Here is a 26561-nt window from a genome sequence, read left to right as displayed (position 1 = left end):
CTGCCAGTCGCTTGTAGAATGCTTCATCTGCCTCTTCATCCTGGCTGGGTGGTCTATAACAGACTCCCAGCAGGATATCTGCCTTGTTGGCCTTCCCCCTCATCCTTACCCATAAGCACTCGACCTTGTCATCACAACCGTTGATTTCTATACAGTCAAAACACTCCCTAACATTCAGAGCCACCCCACCGCCTCTTCTTCCTTGCCTATCCCTTCTGAAGAGCTTATAGCCATCCATTGCAGCACTCCAGTCATGAGAGTCATCCCGCCATGTTTCTGTGATGGCAACTACATCATAGTTATCCCACTGCACAATGGCTTCCAGCTCCTCCTGTTTGCTGCCCATGCTGCATGCATTGGTGTAGATGCACTTGAGCTGGGCTATCGATTTCACCCCCAACTCCAGCATGCCACCCCTAGGCTCATCTCTAGTGAGCCTGGTTTTATCCCCTTCCCCCTTCGAATCTAGTTTAAAGCCCTCTCAATGAGGCCTGCCAGCTCCTAAGCAAGAATCCTTTTCCCCCTTGGAGATAGTTGAACTCCATCTGCTGCTAGTAGGCCTGGTGCTGTGTAAACTTCCCCGTGGTCAAAAAAACCCAAAATTCTACTGATGGCACCAGCCTCTCAGCCACATGTTAACCAGGTGTTTTCCTATTCCTTTCTGTGTTCCTCCCTGCCACTGAAGGGATTGATGAAAACACTACCTGTGCTCCCGCTCCATCAACCAATCGCACCAGCACTCTGAAGTCACTTTTAATTGCTTTTAGACTTCTTTGTGCAGCCTCATCGTTGCCAACCTGCATGACCACACTGCTGAGATTGTTCACACTAATGTTATTTAGCAGTAATATTTCTGTAATAAAAGAAATCAATGGGCAAGAGAAAAGACCTGTCCAGAGCTTTGATTTTCTCATTTTAATGGCATATTTACTCCCACCAGCACGCCCATCAGATTTTCATTACATGGCCCCTGCTGTAAGTGGAGTGGTATTTATATGAGCTGCTGAGTTCCCGTGCGGGCCAGCGTGGGATTTCTCATCTTCCTTGACAGGGCCCCACTAAACCCCAGGGAATGGGCATGGCGTGCCCACACACATGCACATGACTCTCCTCCCTACACACATGCACATACAGAAATGTCCTACCCATATGTGCTCAAGCACTCACACGTATGCAATTGTTCTGACCATATGGACAGATGCCCAATTGTTCTACCTATATACACGTGTGTGCACACACATGTGCACACCCACCCACCTGTCCTGCCTACACCCACCTGCAAACTGTTCTACCTATATGCAAGCACACACCTATGCATGCCTAACTGCCCTGCCAAGACACACACAAAACCATCCTGTTTGCACCTGTACACACATGTGCATGCAATCTGCCTGCCTGTCACAGATGGAGTGCCCTTCACTCATGAGAGAGAAGCAGCAATATGTCTATTGATATATAACAGTGATTTAACAAAGTTTGATAGCAAATGTGACGGTGTTTTAACAAGATTTGATGGCAAGGTACACTGGATTATTTACTGCATAGAGGACAGGGTAAGTCAGACAAAACTGTCAGGGAGACCCTCCTGTTGAGTCATGAGGTTCAGAGAGGACCCCCTTGCTTTCTAAACTCCTACTCAGAGGAGCCTAGGTGCAGCTGGATCCAATCCTAGTCCCAGACTTGGTCAATGGTTTATGTCTAAAGGATTATATGTGCACAATCAACCTAAGATATAATCTTAGCAAAGCTTACAAAGTTTAGCAAGCTATCAGTCACTTACCGAGGATCTGTTGCGGCAAGGAATCTCTCAATATTGAGGAGGGATCACTTCAGCAGGTGTAACCTTGAGAGGCATCCCTACTCAAGGGGAGATCCTGTCTTGCAGCCCACTGCCATGCAGGAAAGCTCAAAGGGCTCTTGGGCTGCTCACTATTTATGGGGGTAAGATGATTGACTCATAGTCATATTTGCATAACGACCACAGGTTTTAGTTTCATTGACCAGCACTGTGGTTAGGTGGGTGCGTTGCTCAAATTAGCCCTTGGCTATTGTGGTGTTATCTATCTCCCGAATCCATTTTGAGCTGGATGCAGCCATCACAACCAGACGAATCCATTACGACTGCCACCGGTGGTCATCGCTTGAGCAGGGTTAAGGGAAATAAAAGTCGGATTGGGGGTAGGGGGGAGCACACCGTCACACTGCCAGCATGCACACACACACACACTATGGTGGGTTGACCCTGGCTGGATGCCAGGTGCCCACCAAAGCTGCTCTATCACTCCCCTTCTCAGCTGGACAGGGGAGAGAAATTATAACAAAAAGCTTGTGGGTCAAGATAAGGACAGGGAGAGATCATTCAGCAATTACCGTCACAGGCAAAACAGACTCGATGTGGGGAAATTAGTTTAATTTATTACCAATCAAATGAGAACTAAAACCAAATCTTAAAACACCTTCCCCCCCACCCTTCCCTTCTTCCTGGGCTCAACTTTACTCCCGATTTCATATTCTCACTCCTCTCTCTGGCTGCAATTGCTGTGCCCTTCCCCCCCCCCCCCCCTTAAATCTGTTATCCCAGAGGCGCTACCACCATTGCTGATTGGCTCAGCCTTGGCCAGCGGTAGGTCCGTCTTGAAGCCCGGCTGGCATTAGGCTCTATCAGACATAGGGGAAGTTTCTAGCAACTTGTCACAGAAGCCACCCCTGCAGCCCCACCCCCAACCTTGCCACACAAATGCAATACACATACAGACACAGAGCCTATAGATCCTGTGATTCCCTCCTGTGCCCTTCTCACACCAGGGGGTGTGTGTCTGTGTGTATGTGCACGTGCATCTGTGTAAACCTCTCAAGGACCACCAACCCACTAGGCATGGATCCATCCACCCCCAGGGCCAGACACCCAGCATCGGCACTGCCTCCGAAAAGGATGGAGCCCCCCCTGGACTCCCAGGTTCCCTGTGGAGGCAGGGCCCTGGCACCAGCCCAGGCTTTCAGCCCCCAGCAACTGCAGCAGAGAGAGGAGTAACAGCACCATCTCCCACCGGTCCCCGGGAGCTGAGATGGGCCTGATCCTGCCCAGCACCACACCCCCTGGCTCCCAGGACCCTGGGCAGGATGATGGTAGCTGCCAGCAGGACCCCTGCTGAGCCCAGAGCTGGCCACATCCAGCACTGTTCCCCATGGCAGGGACTTAGCGCGCTCCACAGACTCTCCTGGGGATCCAAGCAGGTGATATGAACAATTTTATTACTGACATCTCTTTTCAGGTGGCAAATTAAGAAGTAGCCTGTGTGTGGGGCTGCCAGTTGGCAGGACAGGGACAGTCCGGGTTGCGGGAGGAGGGACATGCTACAGGCCTGGTGGCCGGGGAGATATACATTAGTTTGGCAGCAGCACGGAGGCGAAAGCTCTCCACCAAGCAGTGAGCCCGCCTGGGTCTGGCCACAGGGCTGCGAGCAGGGTCCACAGCCAGGCTCAGCCAGGGAACTGCAGCACTCCCTTGGTGGCCAGGACCCCACACCGGGAGCTGAGCAGGGTGGCCATCCCTAGGGGGTCTCACAGCCAGGGGAAGTGTTTCGAGGGGTGAGATCCCGTCCTGAGCTAGTACAGAGGTTCGAGCACCCGCAGACACTAGGTATGTGCATAGACCAGAGGCCACACAGAATAGGCTCTCGATTAAGGCGACAGATGGTGGCTCTCCCCCTTGGGGGGGACTGCAGGGAAAGGGACCCTCTTCCAGCCCCAGCCATCCCCTGGGGCAGATGACACACAGGGGACCAGTGTCAGGGGACTCACTGCTGGGGGGTCCCAGTGCAGATCCCTCCCTGTGCCGGGGGATGCTGTGTGCTGCCAACTCATGTCAGCAGGGATGGAGCCACTGGAGATGCTGCCAGCTGGACACAGTGCCCTGCACTGCCCGCAGACCTAGCAGCCCGCCAGGGAGATAGGGAACCTCTCAGCCAATCTTTACAGTGGCCCAGCTCACCTTGTGCACCCTGCCCCGAGGGGCACAGTGCAGCCTGGCTCATGCCAGCATCCTCCTCCTGATGTCTCAGGAGCTGCAGAAATTTTGCAGAGCCCGGGGACAGCCAACCCCTCTCCCGCTGCACGCCGGGGGCACACAGCGGTGTTCGTACCCCACAAGGTGAATCCAGTCCCAGGGGACGGAAAAGTAGGACATAGCTCCGCTCAAAAGGGGGGACAGGCAGGTAGTAAAGAGAACCGGTGGTTTGCATTGCAGTGACCGCCACGGTCCCTCTGTCTTGGCACCCAGCTGGCCCATGGGGAAGGACAGAGCAATTGGGGGGAGGCACAGGGGGTATCCTGCTGCCTTTGCTAGAGCCTGGGCCTGGGGAGGAGGAGGAGGAAAGGGGAGAAAGGCTGGGAGGAGAGGAGACAGCTGTGCCCAGCAGGGCACCCCAGTGAGCCAGGCTCAGCAGACCAAGGTGCTGAAGAAGGCATTGGCTTCCAGGAGCAGGCCCTTGGCATAGACGTGCAGGGTGTAAAAGAGGGTGACAAAGTCCTTAGTGCTGAAGAGGGTGTCAGCCAGGGCGAAGGTGAGCATGGAGGGGATGAAGCCCCGGCCGTACTCTGCGGGAGAAGGATGGACTTCACAACTCTATGAGAGTTATATTCCGAAGCCGTTTATTGTCTTGTCTGACTCCAATATATATCATAATCTTTGTTTAGTCACTGCGCACACACTCATGATTGGTTACAACTTGTTACACACACTATTGCAATTGGCTATATACAAAATATCACGTGCTGTCCACGCGCCTCTCACACAGTCAGGATTCGCTGCTTGCAGTTGTTCCTGTTTTCCTCGCTTCTTCTTAGTTGTTTACCACAGCTCCTTCTCCTCAAGGCCGAGCCGTGCAGATATCCAGCTGTTTACCAGCTTCTCAGTGCCACAGCACCTTCTCCTTAAGGTCGAGCCGTGCAGGGTGATCCCAACATCTCCCCCTTTTAGTTTATCTATAAACAAAACCTGATGGATCATTTGCAACCCAAGGACTGTGAGGAAGATGGACCATCTGCACATTCTTGTATCGTCCTGTGCCGCGAACTCAGCCTAGCAGTCGGTAGGTGCCAGCTTTACGTGGGCGTCCCCACGGAGGCAACGGTGGCCTTGCCGTACACCGATCCCCCTGCTCTTCGGGAAATCCCGGTATTTCACATTCTTAGAGGAACGAGTTTCGACACACGTGGCCAGCGAGTGTCGGAACACGCCTCGGTTGCCACCTTTCAACACAGGGAGCCTATGGCGCATGTGCCCGCTGGCCAGACGTGCTGCACGCGCCACAGCCATCCCGTCTATTGGTTCGTAGGCTTTGTTCACACGGCATCTTACCATAATCCAGCAGTCACATATCAACTATGCTTAAATTAATAGCAGAATGTTACAAGGCAAACAATTCTAGCTGTACTACTCCTAGCGATAGAAGCTACTTCTAGTGATGGAAAAAGTGCTTGTATAAAGCTATGAAAACCAATATTATATCTTACCAAAGGATTTGTAGTTATAGAGCACTTTGCCTTAAAAGCTTTCCATGTTTGTCTAATGATACTGCTAATTTCAGTGTGATTAATTATTTGCAAATTAGGAACTAGGACGCCCATGGTACAGTCCCCTTACCAGTTCCCGGGCAGCTGTTTCCCAGCCCATTGATCTCCACACAGCCACCATAACCCTTCTGGCAGATTGAAAAGGGATTGCCCGGGGAGGAAAGAGACAGACAGAAGGTGTCCTGTCCTGTTTGGTTTGCTAATGTTACCCATACATTTTCTTTTGGCTGAGGTGGCATCCAGATTGCGATGACACCTGATAGTGTCAAGATGTGTCCGACAATGACGATGGTGACTGTTTCACCCATGGTTTTACCCATTTTGCGGGTACCCAACGAGTTCCAGAATCTGTAATGACACAAGCATAACCTTGTCCCCAGGTTAGCAGTTGAAAAGGTCCTTCCCACATATTCTTTTCCAGATTTTTAACTTTTACTTGCACATTTTGTGTTAACTCAAACAGACTTCCTGTCATTCCTTTTACATGTTTCTCCTTCTGCTAGATGCAAATAATTTAACACATATAAGGCTTTATTCAAACGTTCTTGGGGTGGTGTGGTAGCCTCTCCCCCTTTTTGTTTTTGCAATAAACACTTCAGGGAATGATTCATTCGTTCAACAATAGCTTGTCCAGTTGGGGAACGCGGTATTCCAGTAACATGCGTCACTCCCCATTGAGCAAAAAATCATTGGGTTGACTGGGCTACATAACAAGGACCATTATCGGTTTTAATTTGTAGGGGTATACCATGGGCTGCGAATGCAGCTCGCAAATGCTTTTGTACATGCCTACTAGTTTCTCCCGTTTGTGCAGTGGCCCAAACTACTGCAGAATAGCAATCAATTGAAACATGAACATATTTAAATCTTCCAAAGTCAGCAACATGTGTCACATCCATCTGCCATAGTTGTAGCGAATGCAATCCTCGGGGACTTACTGTAATCGCGATTCCTGGGCCTATTTGTTGACAATCAGCACAAGTCTGTATGATAGCTCTAGCGTCACCTGCACTTAGATTAAATTGTCTCGCTAAAACTTTGGCAGATTGATGGCAAAAGGCATGAGAGGCTTGTGCTTGACCTAAACGGTCCGGGGCAGGTCCAGCCCATACTGCGGCAGTCAGCCGATCAGCTCTTGCATTTCCTTCCACCAATTCCCCTGGAAGGTTGGTATGGCTGCGTATATGCATAATGTAATAAGAATGTCGTCTTTTCTGCAATAAAAACCAAAGCGTTCTAAATTGTTGATATAGCTGTTACTGCTGTACCTGTCTAAGGATTGAACCTTCCAATCTTTGGAGTACTCTAGCTACATATAAAGAATCAGTAATTATATTCACAGGTTCTTCAGACCATAATTTAAAGGCTTCAATTACTGCCTGTAGTTCTACCTTTTGAACTGATCCTGGCACGACAAGTACCCGTTCTTTCCATTCTCCGTGCTCTCGCCATACTATTGCTGCCTTGCCTGTCTTCCCACCACCATCCGTAAATACTGTAGCACCTTGAACTGGATATTGACTACACTTTGATTTTTCTTCTACTTCATGGGTGTTTGGTTTTTTTGTTTGTTTGTTTGTTTGTTTTGTGTGTGGGTTTTTTTTTTAAGGTAAACATTTTGTGTGATGGATAATGAATCTGAATGCCACCTTCAAATCCTGCTAATGCAGTTTGCAAGGGAACAGAGTGCTGCAAAGCCCAAGTCAAATATTCTTGTTGTAATGGTATTAAAATCGTTTTCGGGTCCTTTGCTGATATATCAATAATTCTGTTGTGCCCTTTCATAATCAAATTTGCAGAACACTCTGCTTTCCTGGTGATGGTTTTTCTCTGCTGCTGAGGCAAAAAGACCCACTCTAAAATTCTCAATGGGTCCGCTTTTGATTCTAGCTTTGTTATCCACTGTATTATAAGCACATAGGGATGTCGCTCATGATTGACTACTGCCAAAGTGATCCCTATCGAGGGGTCTATCCTAGAACTAAATGCTTGAGTTACCTTTTCAGAAATGTTTGCTACTGCTTCCCGGGCTTCCTTGGTCAATTGCCGAGGAGAGTTTAACCTGCTATCCCCTTGCAAGAGCTGAACCAAGGGCTCCATATCTTGGTTTGTGATCCCACAAATAGGTCGAATCCAGTTAACGTCTCCTACCAATTTTTGTACATCATTTAATGTTTTAATCTGAATTCTTAATTCAACCTTCTGGGGGGTCACCGACGTTTCAGTGACCATCCACCCCAAGTACCTCCAAGGCGCTTCAGCTTGTATCTTTTCCGGTGCCACTTGCAGCCCACTTTGCCTCAAAAGCTCAACGAGCTCCCTGATCATTTCTTCTGGATTTAATTGATCACCAGCCAACAATATGTCATCCATATAATGATAGATGAGATATTGAGGCCACCTTTTTCTGATTGGCTGTAAAGCCCAATTTACATAAATTTGACACATCGTGGGTGAATTTTTCATGCCTTGTGGCAATACTGTCCAATGATATCTTTGCATGGGTTGCGCCTTGTTTGTACTTGGGACTGAGAATGTAAAATGTTTGGCATCGTCTTTATGCAGAGGGATTGTAAAAAAGCAATCTTTGAGATCTATAATCAAAAGCTTCCAATACTTCAGTATCATACAGGGAGATGGTAGCCCTGGTTGCAAGGCTCCCATGTCCACTATAACCTTATTGACTTCTCGCGAGTCATGTAATAGTCTCCATTTTCCACTTTTCTTTGGAATCACAAAAACAGGTGTGTTCCAAGGACTAATGGTTGGTACAATATGGCCTTTTTCGTCAATGACTCCAGGGAGAACAAAAAGTCCCTGCTTTGTTGCTGAAGATCATCCTAATAACAAAGCACTCAACCCATATCCTAATGGTCCATTCGCGTTAGTCGGGACATCGTAAACCGACGTGTCCCATAAGGTAAATTCTACTGTTGTTTCCACATCCACTCCGGCGCTCCCTCTGGTTTGGGCGCTGAGGCTTGACAAGCAGCCTGGTGGTGCTTCCCCATTTGTGTCGTCGTGTGGGGTGCCTTCGTGCTCAGTCACCCGTTTCCCAATTTCATACCATCCCGATGATACTTTGAACAACATTCTGAGGCTTGATGACCAAATTTTTGACATCGACCACATGGTGCTCCTGCTGGGCCTATTCCTTGCTGAAAGGGTCCTTGTTGGAAGGATTTATGACCTGTCTCAATCTGCCTAGGTTTTTTCCTTGTGGCCTTGCGCTGAGCTCTAAAATGGCCTGTTTTTCCACAATTAAAACATTTTTTCTCCCCTTTTCCATTTATAAATGGCTTAATTGCTGCTGCGAAGGCACTTGCGAGTGTCTCTGCCTGATGTGTGGCAGAGCCTACTGTTGCAGGCTTCTACCATTTGTACTAACGTTGCTTCTTTTGGCAAAGCTAACAAAATTCTTTTACAATCTACATTGGCATTTTCTACCGCTAAATTCAACAACACTGCTAATTTTGTGTCTTCATTGGTATACACCTTATTCAAAGCGTCTCTCAGACGATCAACAAAAGACATATATGGTTCATCTCTCCCTTGTCTAATTTGAGTGTAAGATGGTTGCCTCTTTCCCTCCTCAGGGACTGTTCGCAACGCATTCAACGCTAGTCGCCCAACTAATTGCAAGGCTTCTAAGGGCAGCCGAGCTTGCAATCTAACATCCACAAACAGTCCCTGGCCTGTCATTTGTTCCATAGTAATGTTCTGAAGTGGATCGCCGTCTTGACGTTCCAGGTTTCTCAGGGCTTCTTGCATACAGAGTTTATACCATCTGTCTGCCCGCAATAACCTTTGGGTTGGTGTCAACAACATATCTATCATCTGCCGACAATCCCATGGTGTAAGAACCATTCCCGTGAATATGTTATCTAATAGAGCTTGCGTGAAAGGTGATTGCAAGCCATAATTTTGCACTGCCTTCCGCACTTTCTTAATCAAGTCCCAGTGAAATGGGTCCCAGCGATTGGGCCCGTGAGGCTGTACACTAACAGGAAATGCCATCGGTAACTCTGTTTCCTCGTCTTTCATCGCTCCTAAAAAAACGTCTTTCCACCGCTCTCTAGGGTTGCCTTTCATTCTAGGCTCTTGCCTCCCTATAGTCTCTACAGCAGGTTCTTCTTCGCCGCTGCTATCAGGCAATGGGGGCCGTAAAGGTGGCAGGGGCTCGGCTGAGGGCTTCAAAACTACGGCTTTCGATCGGTTAAGTCTGGGTGGTTTCGGGGGTGGTGAAGCCCGCCCCATCAATCTTTCACACGGGCACACAGGGGAACATTGAGTAGATTGTTCTGGGCAGCTTTGTCCCGTCTTGCCCTCACATATATCATTGTAGATCTGTTTCTCTGACTTATCTAATGCGGCCAGTTCACCCGGTGCATCTGGCACCTCAGGCGGTGCAGTCGGAGTCGCCGAAGGTCCTGGACCCTCTGGCTCGGTTAAGAAGGGATTGGTTGAAGGCAGTTTAACAGCCTCCTCCATATCAGCTGCAGCTTTTCTCTCTGCCTTCAAGGCTTTTAATGTGGTTAATATCAACTTCCACGCCGTCACTAACTCTGCAGCGGTTTTCTCAATATGCTCCCATAACATTTTTCCTATCTCCTCCCACGTCTCTGCCTTAAACGCCACAGACGGATCGGGGGGGTACCCTTTCTTTCGGCTCCAAATTAGAAGCCTTCTAAGTGTATATTCATCATATTTCAGTCCTCTCTTAGAGAGCATATGCAGCAGGAGTCTGACTATCGCCCCTTCTTCATGCGATGTGTTCTGCCCCATGCCGCCCCGGTTGCTCACCTCACCTCGCTGGGTGCTTCTGCGTTGCAACGTATTCCTTTTTCTTTTTCCTTGTGTCAGTCCCGCTGACTGCAATTCTTCCAACCGGGCTTCTCCCGTGGCGTCCTCTGCGCTCGACCGGTGTTCAACGATGAGATCCCAGAGATCGTATCACGTCGGGGTCACCAGTTGCGGGAGAAGGATGGACTTCACAACTCTATGAGAGTTATATTCCGAAGCCGTTTATTGTCTTGTCTGACTCCAATATTTATCATAATCTTTGTTTAGTCACTGCGCACACACTCATGATTGGTTACAACTTGTTACACACACTATTGCAATTGGCTATATACAAAATATCACGTGCTGTCCACGCGCCTCTCACACAGTCAGGATTCGCTGCTTGCAGTTGTTCCTGTTTTCCTCGCTTCTTCTTAGTTGTTTACCACAGCTCCTTCTCCTCAAGGCCGAGCCGTGCAGATATCCAGCTGTTTACCAGCTTCTCAGTGCCACAGCACCTTCTCCTTAAGGTCGAGCCGTGCAGATCAACACCACAGCTCCTTCTCCTTAAGGTCGAGCTGTGCAGGGTGATCCCAACAGTACTCCACCATCCAGGTGCCTGCGCTCCACTGCACCTGAACAAGCAGGGTAGAAAGAGCTCAGAGAAACTCCCCACCTGCTAGCCCTGTCCCCCTCTTAACCTGAGTGGCCCCCGGTGTCGACGGCTGTCCCGAAGAGCAGCACATACTCGGTGAGCGAGGCGTGCAGGAGGCACATGGAGCCCATCCACCTGCCTGCATTCACAAACACCCACTGCAGGTCCTCATCCGGCAGGATGTGGCCCGGGTGCTTCTTCCGCAGCTCCACAATGATCTTGGAGAAAGCCAGCTCATGGTCCAGCCCTGCAGCACCCAGGGTCGCCGTGAGTCCCTGGCATGGAGCAAGCCCTGCTGGCCCCCCCTTGAATCCCCTCCCCAACCACAAGGTCCTGGCACATCCTTTGAGGGGTCTCCCTAGGAGAGATGTCTCCTTTCTCCAGCCTTCCGGCCCCATGGCTGCAGACCCAGCCCCACTGCCTCTCCGGATGGGGATGGAGGATGTGCAGCACCGAGCGCTCCAGCCCTACAGCCCACCCCAGATGCTGGGCTATATGGTGGACCCAAACAAGGTGACAGTGGCCCTGCCTCGGTGACATGCACACCCTGCACCCTACGGAGCCAGCCCTCCCCTCCAGCCCTATTATTTGGGGGGTCGGTTCTGCCCTGACCCACCTGGGGCATGGTTCTTTGACCTGGCCCAGCCCCAGCACAGAGGGAGCCGCCTTAACCCCGGGTTCAGCCCCAACGGGGCTGGGTGATGCTGCTGCCCTAGTCCCCATTCTCCTTCATTCCAGTCCCATTACTGCCCCAGTCCCCATCCCAGTTCCCCAGTACCGATCCCTTCCCGATACCGGTCCTGCTGCCCCAGTCCCAGCCCCCCAGCCCCTCCCTGACCCCAGTCCCATTCCCCTCCGTGATCCCGGCCACCCTGTGATAAACTGTAAACTGTTTTGTTCATCAAACTTTGTGTCAGATGCCTGTGATAGGTGTTATACAATTAAGTACTGTGATCGCTAAAGTTTTCTTAAAGCATTAAAGTTTAGATGGTACAGAACATGCCCGGCAACAAGACAAAACAAGCCCGGCAACAAGACAAAACATGCCCTGAGGTAGAAGGGGAGGGGGGAGCGGAGTAGATTGCAATTGGAAGATTCGAAAGAAGGCGCGAGTGAAAACGGATTGTGATTGGAGAAACTGACAACCGACGAAAAGTATAAAGAGAGGACTGAAAGACTGTTAAGCGGTTGGCCGTTGGTGGAGCAGGAGACTCCCCGGCCGCCCCAGCGCTGTTTTGCTTACTTGTCGCTTGCTTTAATAAATCAAAAAATTTCTAATTGACTAGCCTCTGTCACTCAATTGGACAGGTAAATTTATAACAATTTGGTGCCATGACTCGGATAAAGGCAATCTGGCCTGAGGTCCTTGGCAGGGGGGGCGCCCCGCTGAATAAGCGGCCCTTGTCAGGGTGCTTCTACGCCAAATCCTTTACCGACGAACCCAAATTTGACAGTAAGCAAATAAAACCGGTAACCCCATAATATTTGTGCACGAAGACTGAACGAAGACGCAGGACGCGTGAGTATAGGCCGGTTAGCCGTTCGGTTGGAGTTGGGTATCCTGAAGCGTGCTTGTGTGAGACGTCCACGGGACTCAGTAGTCCACCGGGTGAAGTGAGTGCGGACCCTCAGTAGTGCGGTTCCCAAACCCCACGAGGGGCTGGGCCACGAACCAGGGGAAGCGAGTGTGTGAGTGAAAGAAGGCGCTTCGGAAGATGGGACAGAGGAAAAGCAAGCCCTCTGGTCCCATGGGTGGTTCTGAGGTTATACCACTGGATAGTCTGTTAGGCTTAATGATTAAAAATTGGGATGATTACCCCTCTAGGCGGGGTAAGAATAAAGTAATAATGATTCACTATTGCATGGAAGTTTGGGGTGGTAAACAAATTAGAGGAGACCACCTATATTGGCCTGTATTTGGGTCCTTTGAAGATTGGACACTCAAAGGAACCTTTTAGTTTGGAAGAAAGTGAATCTATATCCTTTAAATGAAAAGAAAGAAGAGGCTAGGAGAAAGAAACCGAGGGACGAGGAAGGGGTTCCTACCTCGCCCTCCCCCTTATATTCCACCACCCTCTCCTCCGCAGCCTTCGGCACCCCCCCTATCGGTGGCGCCAGGGTATGAGAATGACTCAGCTCCAAGTTCCCCTGAGGAAAATAGGGTAGTAACCCGTAGCCGAACTAGATGGAGAAAGGAGCAGGCAGAGGTATACCCCCTTAGAGAAATTGCGATGGGGGGACCTCAACCTGGCGTGGGATATGTATCCGTCCCACTTAACTCAGGGGATGTGAGAGAATTTAAAAAAGAAATGGGGGGTTTGTTGGAAGACCCCTTAGGGGTCTCGGAAAAATTAGACGGATAATAATTATACAGGGAATTAAAGAAGCCGTTCCTCGAGGCAACATCAAGGAGGTCCGGCAGCAGATATAAAGTGGCCAACCCAAAAACCTAATTGGAATAATCAGAACGAAGTTGATAGAGGCCACATGTCCGATTTACGAACAGCAAAAGAAAGATGAAACCCATACAGAATGGTTAGAAAGATTAAGGAAGAGTTTAAAAGATGGAGGACTGGCAGCAAAGGGGATTAGATGAGTTACTCCGGGAGGCGCAGAAGGTTTATGTCCGGAGAGAGGAAGAACAGCAGTACAGAGAGGTACTCCGCCCAGACGGAATAACCCATCGGGACCCTCTGGAAAGGAAAGTAGGGACCAGGGAAGGAAAAAGGAAACAAGAACCTGTTTTTATTGTGGGAAGATTGTAGAAAAAGGATGATGGATGAGAGAATGTTTAAAGAAGATTAGGGGGGTCAGGGGCTTTATTTGCTGGGGACCCGTGAGAAAACTGAGCCCTTGATAAAATTAAAAGTGGGTCCCCAGCAACAAGAGACAGAGTTCCTAGTGGACTCTGGAGCAGAAAGATCTACTGTTATAGTGTAATAGATTTAAAGGATGCCTTCTGGGCATGCCCCTTAAAGGAAGATTGCAGGGATTATTTTGCCTTTGAATGGGAAGACCCGGACACTCACAGAGAACAACAACTACGGTGGACAGTCTTACCTCAGGGGTTCATCGAGTCTCCAAATTTGTTTGGACAGGCATTAGAACAAATATTGCGGGGGTACGAACTAGAAGGGGGGGTTGACCCTTGTCCAGTATGTGGATGATTTACTGTTGGCCGGTGGCGACGAGGAGGCAGTTAGGAAGGAGAGTATCAGGTTACTAAATTTTTTTAAGCTTACAGGGATTAAAGGTGTCGAAATCAAAACTGCAATTTGTCGAAGAGGAAGTGAAATATTTAGGCTGAGTAAAGGAACTAAGAAATTAGACCCAGAAAGGGTACAGGGCATATTATCATTGCCGGCTCCAAAAACTAAGAGACAGATCAGACAATTGTTGGGCCTTTTGGGATATTGCAGACAATGGATTGAAGGCTACAGTAAGAACAAACTAAAATTAGACCAGATTTAGAGGAAGAAGAACTGGAAGATGGGGAAAAACTTTTTGTAGATGGATCTTCCCAGGTGGTGGAAGGGAAAAGAAAATCAGGATATGCGATAATTAATGGAAAAACATTCAAGGTAATGGAATCAGGGCCCCTAAGTCCCAGCTGGTCGGCCCAAGCATGTGAGTTCCAGATATGCCTTTGGAATAGTGCATACATTTGGAAAAATTTGGGAAGAAAGAGGCTTAATAAATTCCCAGGGAAAGGGGTTGATTCATCAGGAATTAATAGTTGAAATTTTGCAGGCTTTACAGGGACCAGTAGGAATAGCAGTGGTTCATTTAAAAGGACATCAATGGGGATTGACTCCGCTGACAAGGGGAAACAACTTAGCAGATCAAGAAGCAAAAAGAGCTGCTCTGATGATTTTTAAGGAGAAGAAAGTTCAGTTGCGGGGATGATTTGCTTGAGCCTCCCTGTTATGATTGTTGGAAGGATTTTGGGAGCGATGCGCTCCATTGTAGTTGTGATAATCCCAAGTATAAATTTTGTAGTGTGCATGGGAAAAAGTTTTACCTGTACAGCTTTACTGTACAGGAAAAAGACAAGTTAACTCGGATGGGAGCAAAGGAGATCGAATCAGGAAAGTGGGAACTTCCTGATGGGCGAGAAGTCATCTCAAAGACTATGGCTATAAGAATCATGCGCAAGTACCATGAAAACACCCATTGGGGGGTTCAAGCATTAGTAGACCAATTTGCTATAAAATATGCCTGTATTGGGGTATATAATATAGCAAAAAGAATAATTGGAAACTGCTTAACTTGTCAAAGGGTGAACAAGCACCAACTAAGAGAAAGGCCATTAGGAGGAAGAGAGTTAACCCATCGACCTTTTGCCAAAATTCAGTTAGACTTTATATAGATATTTGTTGGTACCATTTAACACACTTTGTACCAAACTACTGCTCGAAAATGTGATAGGACTCAACCCCGTACTGATGTGGGAATCTCCCCTTTTGACGTTTGTGGTGGAACAAATCAAGGTGAACGATGGCCATGGGAAGCTATGGAGAGAAATATAAGTAATCCCCAAGTTTGGAAAACAATGGGAAAGGGTAATAGGAAACAACAATGGGTACTCCAAACAAGTATAATCGGAAGGAGTTGTTGGCAAAAGAAGAACAGGAAAAAGGAGCTGGAACTAGAATTTGTCCTTTGTGTAGAAGGTGGTGTGTATTTGTAAGATTAGTGTTGCAGGCTAACTGGCAGTTTTCTGTAGCCATAAAGCCTTGCAAATAAAGAGGATCACCAGGCTCGGGCAAGTGCTCAGGTCTGGACAAACCACTGATCTATCAAAGCTCTGGCCTTCACAAGCAGTGCTCAATTAATTTGGGTACTAAGAAAACACCCCCTTAAAGGAAAGAAGAGGGCAAGACTGGAGGGGAACTGGTGTTGCGGCTTAAAACCGCCGATCACTATGGCCTTGACCGGACCTCTTCTAGTTCTACTTGGGGTGAGTTCCTTGACTCCAACTACGGCAAATAACTGTAGTCAATATTGGAACAAGTCCAGCTGGCGTTTACCCCAGAAAAATGGAAAAAGTGAGGACCTTTTCTAATTGTACAGCCCATACCTGTAATCAACAATAAAACCTAGTTTTTTCCTGTTACCCATAAATTAGGGAGAGCGACTAGGAGTCCAGGTGTATAACGAATGGCCTCCTGAGAGACAAACTTGGAATGGAATCAATCTAGGAGGATTTTGGGGAGATTTTATGGGTGGTGATTGGCTTACTAAAATCGGGATAGTTGTATTGGGGATATGATTTGGAGGTTCCACCGAGATCATCCCCAGGTTGAAAGTTTATTGATATACAACCTGGAGATAAAGTTCTTATCAGGTCATGGAAGGAGTCCTCATTAACTCCCCGCTGGGAAGGGCCTTATCTTGTTTTACTTACTACAGAAACCGCCATTCGGACTGCTGAAAGAGGGTGGACTCATGCCAGCCGAGTGAAAGGACCCATCTCTGAGGAGCAGTGGGAGAGTTCTGGAGATCCAGAAACTCTAAAACTAAAACTGCGGAAAAAAAGGGTTAATGAACTGGATTGATATTCTGCCCTAAAAAGGATTGTATTTGTTATTCTTTTGTTTGTATAAAATGCAATTTATGTAAAGAGAATTGGTGGGATCACTGCGAACAGTGTTATAAAAAGGAAAGAAAAGTAACTCAACAAGCTTTAAGGCTGTTGGTGGCCACTGGACGAATAATTAAGGGGACCCAAGCCTGGTGGGAAATTTTGGAATTTGTAGAACTACAGTGCCTAACATTCCTTGTATACAACCTCAAGTTAAAGCAAAAATTGGGAGGCCTATAAAAAGCGAAAAGAGAAACAAGAGCATTCTCCTGAAGAATACGTTTGCTGCCGAGAAGATGGTACACCTCGCTGCACTAGGCAAAAGTGTAGGCGAAGGAGGCAGAGACGTAAAGAAGTGGAGGCTGGAAAAGGGACGCTCAAGGGGGATGTATAACAACAATCAACATCACTCACCCCCGAGGCCCCAGGCTTTATTGCTTGAGGAAAAAGGAAAAAGGCACAAGGGACACAACCAAATTCTGCAGGCTAAAAAGGGAAGTTTCAATTAGAAATAAGAACCCACCAGTCCTCTTTAACATTGGGTACTTGTATTGATAAAAGCCAAGCATGAACCTTTGAGAGGAATATCGGAGGTGGAGGAGACCTTCATTTTAAGCCAGCAGGAGCTTAAGCGATTTGATGAACAAAATGGTGAAAAGAAAAAGGGGGGATTGTGATAAACTGTAAACTGTTTTGTTCATCAAACTTTGTGTCAGATGCCTGTGATAGGTGTTATACAATTAAGTCCTGTGATCGCTAAAGTTTTCTTAAAGCATTAAAGTTTAGATGTGTGATAAATGATTTAGTCCCAAACAGGATTCCAATTTAAGTTTACAATTTATTAAACGAATAGAGGCAAGCAAACAGCGCTGGGTGCGCCGGGAGTCTCCGCTCCACCAAGACGCACACCTTCACTTCTTACAATTCCTTCCTTTATACTTCTCTAGGCTTCGTTTCTCGCCTTTCTCCGCCTTTTTCTTGGAAGATGACTCTTTCTTTAAGTACGTCACCACTTCCCCGGTCTGCGCATGCTTCATCTTTTTCTAGGTGGTCGTCCGGTGGTCGTTGGGAGGAAGATGCTCCTCTTCGTCAGTGCACTCTACATGACCTCTCTGTTTGTGCAGGCGCTCCGTTATTCTACTTATATTATGCTACCTTATTTGGCTATACATTTTCTCGACATTTCTGCGGTTATTTACAACACTGGTTTGCACTAGTATATCAGGAACTAACTTACATATCAGGAGGCTACATAAGCTACACATATCAAGGGAGTTACCCAAACTATACTTATCAGGAAGTTACATAAAGACTACCACTCCCCTGTTTATGGTCATGCCCTACATATATTCCTTTATTTCAGTATAAATGACATTTGCTTCAAGCTTATATTCACTAGATTTTCTTTACACGAATCACTCATTCCTCACAATCCCCCGTTTTCTTTTTCACCACTGTGATTCGTGTAAAATTTATTTAAAGTTTGTTTGATGGGTATTAACTCGGGTTCCTCTATATGTTTTACCAACATTAAAACATGTTTTCTCTCACTCTGTGTTGGTTCTATTGGAGTGGCTGTAAATTTCATTCCATTAATCGCAGAAGCTACAGCTTGTGAAAGACAAGGAATTAGACATGGTATTATTAACATACCTCCAAACAATCCTAACAAAACGATAATGATTTTTGTTACCCAGTTTCCTGAGAATAAATTTTCCCACGTTGTCCATAGTCCTTGGACATTTATTCCATTCCACGTTTGGACTGGCACATGGGCTACTTTTTTCATTTCTCTTACTAATTCATTGATGGCTTTTCCTTCATCATCTATCTCCAAACAACAATTTGTGAGATTAAATTTTCCACAGACTCGTCCTTCCTGTGCTAGTAAATAGTCTAGCGCGAGTCTATTTTGATATAGGGCTGTACGCATTTTAGTATTTTGTTTAGCCACCAATCCTAGAGCATTACCCGTTTTATTTACAATTATTTCTACTACAGCTTGCAACCTGATTATTCTATTCAACATATAAATGGGGGTCCTATATCCCCAGCACCCATCTTCTGCCCATGTCGCTGGGTCATAATATGCTATTATTCTTTCAGGTGGCCACTCATTATCTTTCCACTTTCCTATTTGTAGCTCTCTTTTTTCCCTTCGGTTGTGAGTTTCTAATGCGTCTGTATATACCGGTACCCCTAGGTGTTCTCCTCGGTTTATAGGTAATAAGAAAAAGCTTGGCCGTATAGTTCCTAACACGCACGCTCCGGTCCAATTTTTTTGGTAATCGGGTATATGCAAATTTTCCACAGATCCAATATTGCCCTTCTGGACTTGACCACCCTTTATCAATAGTGGTTCCGTTGGTCCAATTCGCATGATTTTTACTTATTTCTTGGGCAGTGCCCCATTTATCCCACTTTTGGTAAGTACTATTCCAGTTATATCCCCCTTCACATACTAAATATCTGACTGGTTTACTCCCGCCGTCATTTTGCCAACAGCTTCTTCCTATTATGCTGGTTTGTAATATCCATTGTTGTTTCCTGACCTGAGCTGATATATTCCAAACATTAGGGTCTGATATGTTGCTCTCTTGGGCCTCCCAGGGCCAATTCTCTCCTGATTAGTTCCACCACATACATAACAATTAGTTACATTTAGTGACTTAGCAATGTTCTCAGCACGATTTACAAATAGATTTTTAGCCACTGTGGGAATTTCATATTTCATTCCTGTTTCCATTTCATGATAAAATGACTTAAATAACAGTCTATGCTGCACTGATTCTCTTTTCTTTCATTTCAATATTAATAACTACACCTGGGTCTTCTCCAGGTCCATATATCTTAAGTCCAATTTTGGTTATTTTTTTTTTTTCTGTTTCCAAATTTCTAAATTTATAAGGGTTAAATTTACTAAATTACAGGTACAGGTTGTACAATTATTGTCTGTTTGTACCCTTGTGATTGAAGCTTGTAAATCCCCACATTGGCTGTCATATCCCCAGCTTGCAGTATCCTAACATACACAAGACCATCCCCTTCTTCCACATAGGTGTGCTGACTGATATCTCACCGTTTGACTAGGTACATAAACAGGATTTATCTGACATTGACGTCCACCTCCACCTGGGCAAATATATTTTGGTTGATTACTATAGTACCATCTCCACTCTACACTCCCACAATTAATATCCAGATCATCATCTATAATATCGCATGCATCAATAATTACCGATACTGATGTGCTCAAATTGGCCATATCCTTACTTATTCCAATTAATCTTCCTACTTCCGAATTTGTTTTCATTTCTATCCACTATTGATAAGGAAGTTCCTTTGGATCGTAACAAACAGTATCATTTTCCACCGAGCATTTCTTATATTGTGTTCCATTGTATATACAACTCCCGTTCTGTTTCCCTTTGCACTCGTAATAGGTGTGGTATATTAATGTTTTATTACTTACTCGTCCGTGCCGGGTGGTTCTTATGCACTCGGTGCAATTTTGATTACCTGTCACCAGGCTGGTGAGTCCGAGTAAAATCAGGAGAGGTCCGGTAAGGGATCTCATGGTCGGAGGCATCAGCTACAAGGGGTGCTCGTCCTTGACTGGCCTTACTTGGTCGCGACTGAGAATCCCTACCCGGTCTTGCCCTCTCCCCCTTCTCAAGCGGACTTCTTTATTTCGATGACAGTAATAAATCTTACCCACCAGAAATCTCCTATAGGAGTAGTCTGTCCACACCGAATGCAGAGGAAACTTCAGCTTTGAATTTGAAAACGTCCCTGTTAGCCTCTGTGGGAAATGATATATTTGTTACACAGGTTACACCTAACCCTCAATAATCATACAACATGGTTTACATAGTGGACATAAACTTAGTCCTGCCCGATAATTGCTTAATGCTATAGTCTTTAATTCGTGATCATTTCTCATACGTTCATTCCCTTTTTAATGTTATTTTTGTGGTTCCAGGTTGTAAAATAACTTTCCAGTCTTTCATGGGTCCTTTTACTCGAGTCGCGTGTGTCCACCCCTTTTCCGCGGTCCGGATGGCAGTATCTGTAGTTAACAATACAACAAAGGGTCCTTCCCATGAAGGAACTAAAGTTTCTTCCTTCCAAGTTTTGATCAGTACCAGATCCCCTGGTTTGAATTGATGGATTGCAAACCCCAAAGGTAGGGTTTGTGCCATTATTCCTATATCTCTTAGTTCTTTCAACCTTTCTCCTAAAACGATAACATATTTCCGAATATTATAATCTTCCACTACATTGTTTCCCTTGGAGATAGGGCATGCCGTATAAAACCTAATATGGCGATAATCCAGTCTCACTGTGCGGTTTGGTCCTTATGTTAAGAAGGGCTAGCGGTAAACATTTAGTCCATGGCATCTGTGTTTCAACCATTAGCTTCGCTAGCTCTTGCTTTATTGTTTGGTTTATTCTTTCTACTACTCCCGAACTTTGAGGATGCCATGGGGTATGATATTCCCATTTAATACCTAATGATTGGCACAAGGATTTTATAATTTTAGAAGTAAAGCGAGTGCCTTGATCAGAATCAATATATTGTATTATCCCATACCTGGGGATTAGGTGTTCTAATAAAATTTTATCACCGTCTGAGCTGTCGCTCTTGCTACAGGATAGGCTTCGACCCATCGTGTTAAATGGTCTACTATAACTAACAAATATTTCAATCTTCCTATTCTTGGTAATTCGGTAAAGTCGACTTGAATCCTTTCAAACGGTCTATAAGCTAGTTTTCTTCCTCCCATGGCCATTTGTCGAAACACGGCCTTATTTACCCTTTGACAAGTTAAACACCCTTGTGTAATTTGCCTTGCTATTTCAAAAAATTCCAATACAGCCAAACTGTTTAAGGAAATGATCACTTAACACTTTTGTACCCCAATGTGTTTGCGCGTGTAAGCGTTCTAATACCTGCCTAGTGTAAGCTTTTGGCAACATCTCTCGCTCATCAGGTAATGTCCATTTCCCTTGTTCCACTCTAGCTCCTATTTTCTCTAATTTTGCTTGTTCCTCCAGCGTAAACTTTTTCTCCTTTTCCTCTTATCCTCTTCCACTAGTGTCCTCCCTTGTTTGTGTATGATTAATTTTAACAGTTTCAATCCTCAAGGCTGCTTCCTGAGCCTCCTTATCTGCTAAATTATTTCCTCTAATTCGATAATCTAATCCCTTTTGGTGTCCCCTCACATGCACCACGGCTATTTCCTTTGGTTCTCTTAACACTTTTAAAATTTTACTATCAACTCCTGATGTATTAAGTTCTTCCCTTGAGTGTTAATCAAGCCTCTTTCCTCCCAAATTTTTCCAAAAGTATGGACTACTCCATATGCATATTTGGAATCTGTGAATATGGCCCCTCTTCTTTCTTTTAATAATTCCAGGGCCCTACATAGGGCATAAAGCTCACAAGCCTGAGCTGACCATGATGGACTCAGAGGTCCTGATTCCACAAGTTCTAAGTCCTTGTCAATTTTTGCATATCCTGATTTTCTCTTCCCTTCTATTACTCGGGAGGATCCATCTACAAACAATTTTTCTCCTCCCTCTAATTCAATATGTCTAAGATTGAGCCTTACTTTTGTCTGGGATTCTATAACTTCTAAACAATTGTGTTATAGCGCTACTGCTTCTGAGGGTTCCCCAAACTGGAACTGAGCGGGGCTCTGGGCAGAGGTGACTCCTAATTCCAAATTAGGTGAATCTATCAAGATGGTTTCATATTTCAAAAGTCGACTATCTGTCAACCATTTCTCTGTCCTCTGTTGGAGGACATTCCTAACATTATGTGGCGTATATACCTTTAGAGGTGCACTAAAGGTAATTTTCCTAGCTTCCTCTATCAATAATGCCATAGCAACTAGGGCTTGGAGACATGCTGGCCACCCCCTGCTCACCGAATCTAACAATTTGGATAAATATCCCACCAGGTTTTTGTTTTTGTTTTTTTTATTTTTTTCATTCCCTTTTTAGTCTGTGGAGGTTTTAGGATTAAAATACCAGAAACCCGGTCAGGATCTGATTTCTTTTTTTTTCCTTTGCTTAACCAATGTCCCAAATATTTTACTTCTTGCTCTATAAATTGTAATTTCGAGCAGGACACTTTTAATCCCTTTTTCTCTAAAAAATTTAACAATCTAATGGTGGCTTTTCGGGTCTCCTCTTCAGTTTCTCCTGCTACCAGTAAATCATTCACATATTGTAATAATTTTCCCTCCTCGTGTACTGTAAAACCTTGTAAGATTTTCTTTAAGGTCTGTCCAAACAAATTTGGTGACTCTGTAAACCCTTGTGGTAGCACAGTCCACCTTAATTGTTGTTTTTCGTCCTGTTTCGGGGTCTTCCCATTCAAAGGTAAAATAATCTCTGGACCCCTTATCCAAAGGACAGGCCCAAAAGGCATCTTTCAAATCTATTACACTATACCAAATATGTTTAGGAGACAGGTGACTCAATAAAGTATAAGGATTTGCCACGACAGGGAATTTGGTGATTGTTCGCCGATTCACGGCTCTCAAATCCTGTACCATCCTATATGTACCATCTGATTTCTTTACAGGGAGTATCGGGGTATTATGGGGTGACATACACGGTTCCAAAGTCCCATTTTTTTAGTAATTTATCCACAATAGGTTTTAGACCTCTCCGGCCTTCTATAGATATAGGATATTGTTTAATTCTAATTGGCTTATGAGGGTCTGTTATTTGTACCTTGATGGGTTCCGTATCTAATCTCCCAACATCTCCTTCCTTATACCATACTTGGGGGTCAATTTTTTCCTCATCAAGTTGGGTTAAGGTACATAAGTTAATATATAACCGATCTCCTTGGTTCTGAATAGTTAGGTTTAGTTTTAAAATCAAGTCCCTCCCTAATAGGTTATATTCTGCTTCTGGTAATAAAAGTAAATCATTTAAACAAATTTTTGTCTCTGTCTCAATCTCTACTTCTTCTAAGATGGGGACTTTGAAGGGTTCTCCTTTTGCACTTATTACTGACATCTGGGCTTTTCCTTTTCCTACTCCTTTTGGGAGTTTCTGAATCATTGACCTTTCAGCTCCAGTATCGACTAAAAATAAAACTTCTTCTTTTTGGGGACCTACTAATAGTTTTATCAAGGGCTCTGTTGATGTTGAGGTCCCCAGAAGATATAGCCCCTGACACCCCTAATCCTCTTTGAACATTTTCTCATCCCGTTCCCGTTTACGGCAGTTTTTCTGAACATGTCCCTTTTTGTTACAATAGTAACAGATGGGAATTGTGGGTCTGTCTTGATGAGATTGTCCCTGGGGTGGCTGTTCTGGTCTCTTATCTTTTTTCTCTCCCAGCTGAGTCTTACTCCTCTGACTTTCCCTCACTGCTGCTACAAAAATTCTTGCCTCTGCTTTTTGTTTTTCTTCGTCCCTCCTGACATAAATCTTTTGAGCTTCTCTTAGTAATTCTTCCAACCCTCTCTCTTGCCAATCCTCTATCTCCACCCAGAGGTACTTCCCGTAAAGGATACAAAGACGCTCTGGGTGCTCAGTTTGGGATCCTTCCCTTAGAGTTGAATTCGACCCCAGGGCCGTAGGGGAAGTCGTCAAATTTGGTGACGGTATTTGACGGGTAGCTGGATTATACGAGGGAGGTAAGTGATCTAGGGGGTCCCAATCCTTCTTTTCCTTTTCCATGTGTTGCTCCCCTACGGTCTTATTTTTCCCTACTCCTGTTTTAAGATTAAAAATGCCCACACAGGCCTTTATCCATAAACTAGCATACTCGCTCTTCTCTTGGCAAAACGGTTCCTTAGAATTTACATACAGGTTTAGCGCCTGACAAACCCAATCCTCAAATGACCCAAATACAGGCAAAAAAACGTGGGGTCTCAAGGGGTTCTTTGGCCATTTTACCATACAATATTTAACTAATTTCTCTTTTGTCTTCCCTTTTCCAGGGCCCTTATTATTCCAATGTTTTAACATTATTCCTAATGGACTCTCCAGAGGTATTTTTAGTAATTCGCTCCCTTTCTTCTGGTCCTGGGTTCTCGATTTCGTCTGACCCATCTAGGAATTTTTACTGTGGCAATTCCTACAGCCCTTGGTTACCAATAAGAGCGTCTTGCAGGGGGTTTCAAACTTGTCACTCACCTACGGATCCTATAAAAATCGCTTCGGTCCTTCACCGGCCAAGTCCCTCGCGGGAGATTGGAACCGCGGTTAGAAGACCTCCACAATCGCTTCGGAACGAGGTTCCGTCTCAGTCACACTCTTACGCACACAGGCAACCGAATCCCACCCAACCGAACGGTATACACCTTAAATACTTACAACCCCGTCGTCTTCGTTCGGATCTTCGCACGCAGAATTACGGGCAAAATAAACTACTGCAGCCGGCAAGGGAGCTCATAAAAATTAAATTCTTTGCTTGCCCCTATTTGGGTTCAGGATGGTGTTAGTCCCGACCCGATCAGGAGCCACCAAATGGTGGGGCGCCCCTCCTAGATCAAGTCAGAATTCAGGAACCAAGACCATCCCGGACGAGCCCCCAATTGTGATAAATGATTTAGTCCCAAACAGGATTCCAATTTAAGTTTACAATTTATTAAACGAATAGAGGCAAGCAAACAGCGCTGGGTGCGCCGGGAGTCTCCGCTCCACCAAGACGCACACCTTCACTTCTTACAATTCCTTCCTTTATACTTCTCTAGGCTTCGTTTCTCGCCTTTCTCCGCCTTTTTCTTGGAAGATGACTCTTTAAGTACGTCACCACTTCCCCGGTCTGCGCATGCTTCATCTTTTTCTAGGTGGTCGTCCGGTGGTCGTTGGGAGGAAGATGCTCCTCTTCGTCAGTGCACTCTACATGACCTCTCTGTTTGTGCAGGCGCTCCGTTATTCTACTTATATTATGCTACCTTATTTGGCTATACATTTTCTCGACATTTCTGCGGTTATTTACAACACTGGTTTGCACTAGTATATCAGGAACTAACTTACATATCAGGAGGCTACATAAGCTACACATATCAAGGGAGTTACCCAAACTATACTTATCAGGAAGTTACATAAAGACTACCACTCCCCTGTTTATGGTCATGCCCTACATATATTCCTTTATTTCAATATAAATGACATTTGCTTCAAGCTTATATTCACTAGATTTTCTTTACACGAATCACTCATTCCTCACAGATGGTACAGAACATGCCCGGCAACAAGACAAAACATGCCCTGAGGTAGAAGGGGAGGGGGGAGCGGAGTAGATTGCAATTGGAAGATTCGAAAGAAGGCGCGAGTGAAAACGGATTGTGATTGGAGAAACTGACAACCGACGAAAAGTATAAAGAGAGGACTGAAAGACTGTTAAGCGGTCGGCCGTTGGTGGAGCAGGAGACTCCCCAGCCGCCCCAGCGCTGTTTTGCTTACTTGTCGCTTGCTTTAATAAATCAAAAAATTTCTAATTGACCAGCCTCTGTCACTCAATTGGACAGGTAAATTTATAACAACCCTGTACCAGAACCTCCTCGATTCTGCATCCACGGTATGGGTCCCTTCCCCAGGCCGCTGCCCGCCCCCCCCCCCCCCATCCCCGGTTCTGCTTCCCGCTCCCCGTCTCCATCCCCATCCCTCCTCGGTCCCGGTCCCCCTGCAGGCCCCGTCCCCACGGGCGGCGCGTACCCGCGTGGTGCCGGGCGAGCTGGGAGATCTCGGCGGGCGTGTAGGGTACCGCTTGGAGGCCAGCAGTCCCTGCAGCGCCAGCGCGACCAACGCCAGCCCGGCCCGCAGCGCCCGCCGCCCCCATGCCGCCCGCCACCGTCGCTCCGCCCCGCCAGCACCGGGACGGGGAACGGGACCGCTCCCGCCGCGGCCACGCCATACCCGGCCGCGGGCGGCCCTGCGCCGGCGGGGCGGAGCGGTGGCAGAGCGATGCTGGTGCTGTCGCCAGGGCTT

The 26561-nt window shown here is 46.2% G+C and overlaps 1 pseudogene across 1 annotated transcript; it reads right to left on the bottom strand.

Moving 5' to 3' along the window:
* Nucleotides 1-4438: 4438 nt before the first annotated feature.
* LOC309415267 (sigma non-opioid intracellular receptor 1-like) lies at nt 4439-26487 on the bottom strand (annotated as a pseudogene). The gene is made up of 3 exons: nt 26289-26487; nt 10965-11258; nt 4439-4600 (listed from the first exon to the last, which is right to left on the bottom strand). The product of its transcript is annotated as a sigma non-opioid intracellular receptor 1-like (transcript).
* Between the last annotated feature and the right edge of the window lie 74 nt (nt 26488-26561).

This window comes from Phaethon aethereus, assembly GCF_964289735.1.
Source record: "Phaethon aethereus genome assembly, chromosome: W".
Taxonomy (NCBI): Eukaryota; Metazoa; Chordata; class Aves; order Phaethontiformes; family Phaethontidae; genus Phaethon; species Phaethon aethereus.
The sequence above is the reverse complement of the archived record's forward strand: the minus strand, read 5'-3'. Positions and strand labels throughout refer to the sequence as shown.